This window comes from Lactuca sativa, chromosome 5, assembly GCF_002870075.4.
Source record: "Lactuca sativa cultivar Salinas chromosome 5, Lsat_Salinas_v11, whole genome shotgun sequence".
Classification (NCBI taxonomy): domain Eukaryota; kingdom Viridiplantae; phylum Streptophyta; class Magnoliopsida; order Asterales; family Asteraceae; genus Lactuca; species Lactuca sativa.
This window is the reverse complement of record NC_056627.2, coordinates 317,025,901-317,028,581: the sequence shown is the minus strand read 5'-3', so window position 1 is coordinate 317,028,581 and position 2,681 is coordinate 317,025,901. Positions and strand designations below refer to the sequence as shown.

Below are 2,681 nucleotides of genomic sequence, written 5' to 3'. Positions count from 1 at the left end.
AAAATATTTACACAAATGGTTGTTCTAACTTACAAAATGGTCCATGTTTTAACAGAAAATTATAAAAAAAAAATGTCCATATGTAGAAAACAAATTACAAAATGGTCCCTATAATCTACAAGAATATGATTACTTTTACAGGATCGGTCCCTATGTTTCAAAAAATTATATAAATGGTTTGAATAATAAGAGGATGCAAAGCAGTTTGATAATAAGAGGACGCAAGTATTTCCCAATGATAACAACAGGACTCAAAAAAGTTTGAAACGCTTGAATCTACAAAATAATATATAAGTAATTAGATTGAATACATATATAACTAGTTCAAAAAAGTCTGAACAAGAAATATTACCGCATAACCAATATCAACGAAAACATATTCAAATATGTTGTTGTCATGTCATATGTGTAATACTCACTAGATTATTTTTCTCTAAATTGTAACCAGGCCGGCCCAGTACCTGGGCGAGTTGGGCTGAGCCCCAGGGCAGCAAATGAAGAGGGGGTATAAGTTTAACCCACTATATTATCAGTATAGGAATTATTTTGGCCCAATATCTAATGTACAGGACTTGTGGCTCCGTTTAACAATCTAATTCTGTGATTTTATGGAGGGGCGCGAGAAATTGAAAAGATGAAAATTTGTAATCACCAATTGATTTCTAGAAAGACGAAGGGTCAAAGATGTAGAAGACGATGAGTCGACTCTCTCCTGTCAATACATTTCTCTAAACCCCCACTGTCCCTCTCGACCTTTCCCATTCAAATCGTATCTCCTTAGTCATTTGATTTCTAAAACCTAAACTCCTGATTTCTAGATACTATCTCACGCTCGATTTCTGTTAATAAGAAGAGTGAATAAAGGAGTTAGAGTTTAAAGTTTTATTCGGCCTTCAGTAGGTATGATTTTTTATTTGATAAATCGGAGTTCTAGTTTCTTAGTTTTTGGAATTCATATCTTTAGTTTTGTATCTTTAATTAGATATTTTTGTGTGTTGATTCTGGAGGCATATTTTTTCTAATCTAATTCTTCTGAATAACTAGAGACCAAATGTATAATTTTTATGTTTTTATATTTAATTTTTTATAATGTTTGTGCTTCAGCTAGTAAGTCTTTTGATCAAATAATTTTGTATCATATCATTAGCTTATCAGGTTGTCTCTTATATAAAATATTTTGTATTCATGATTAGGATGCCATTGACTTGACGGTCTTAAGAGTGAAAAAGAAGCTATCATTCTAGAAAATAATCTTTATAGTCGATGTGGGAGCTTGCAAGTGCCTAGCAAAATAAATTGACTCCAAACAAGAAGGTAATATAAATAGGATTTAAGAAATCCACATATAGAAAACATTTGAACTACAAATGTGGTTTTAATTTTAGATATCAGATTTTTTTTTCATTATTGATTATTTCAAGTGAAAACATTAGTAGATAAAAATGAGATGTTGCAAGAGTAACATGAAACTTGAAAAAAAAAAAGATTTTTCAGTTACACATATAAATAGAATTACCTAAAAGTTCAATCATTATAAATTTATCAGTACCCCTTGAATTGTTAATTTTTATGATAGATACATGTAAAAAACAGAGTTTTTTTTAACAACTATTTATTGTGTTCTCATGGGATTCAAGCAGTCAGCCATCAAGCAAAAAGAAACTATTGAGGAATGAAACAAGTAGGTGGATTTGGTAGGGGTTAGCTTCAAAGAATGCACAAAGAAATTGTTTTAGGTGGTTTGTGTTTATTGATAAGATTTTTTTTCACTGTAAAATTTATTGCATTTTTGTTATTTAAAGTTTTTTTTTGTATATTTGTTTGGTCTATTCTTCCTCATAAACAGGGGGCATTTTTTAATTTTTTGTCCGGGGCATAGAAAACCAATGGACCGGCCCTGATTGTAACAATATAAAGAAGTCTTTTAAATGTTTCTTCAGAAAAGGGGGGTGTATTAACACCTCTAGAGCATACATTTTTGCTTTTCATGTTTTTCAATAAGATATATGTACACTAAACAGTCATTTATAGTTCGTTGAATTCTCTTTCCCTAAAACATATTCCATGTACTACCAGCTAATATGTTATTCAAGAAGTGGCCCAAAACTTTCCTTTTGGTTTGGCGATGATGGGGATGCAGATGTGTGTTTAAGAAAATATGGCTTTCCGATAGTTTACAGACTTAAAATGCACTGTAATCTTATCTTTTAAAGTCATTAAACACCGTTTACATTTTTAACAAGCAAACTGTTTCAAACTTGTATCTTATATATTTCCTCATCTGATTTGAGATCTCTCATTAACACATTTGAATCTTAAATGAAGCTTAAGCTCTTTTTTGCTTTTGAACATTTGCAACAACTTCACATGTGAAGATGGATTGTGGGCTACAGACCCTTTATGTTTTAGATATGAGAGTTCGGGCATTGGTAAGGGATCATGCATCCCCCAATGAGTGGTTTTTGTTCTTCAGAATCTAAAAAATAATAAGGGTACTTTTCATGTCGGTGTTGTTAGGGCTCAGTTTCCTCTTTATCAGATTGAGTCTCATCCCTATCCAATTCGGAGAAGCAATGGAATTTTTCCACCAGGTTTCCATGTGGAAGTATATTACCCACCTCAACTAACATGACCAATTGTGTTTGATCAGTTGTTGATTCATCATCGTTAAATGCTTGACC

General features: G+C 31.7%; 1 long non-coding RNA gene across 1 annotated transcript; it reads left to right on the top strand.

Annotated features, from left to right (window-relative positions):
* Nucleotides 1-619: 619 nt before the first annotated feature.
* Nucleotides 620-2,095, top strand: LOC111891756 (uncharacterized). The gene is made up of 3 exons (XR_002850296.2): nucleotides 620-900; nucleotides 1,194-1,314; nucleotides 1,641-2,095. It is a non-coding gene; the product is annotated as an uncharacterized LOC111891756 (long non-coding RNA).
* The last annotated feature ends 586 nt before the right edge of the window (nucleotides 2,096-2,681 follow it).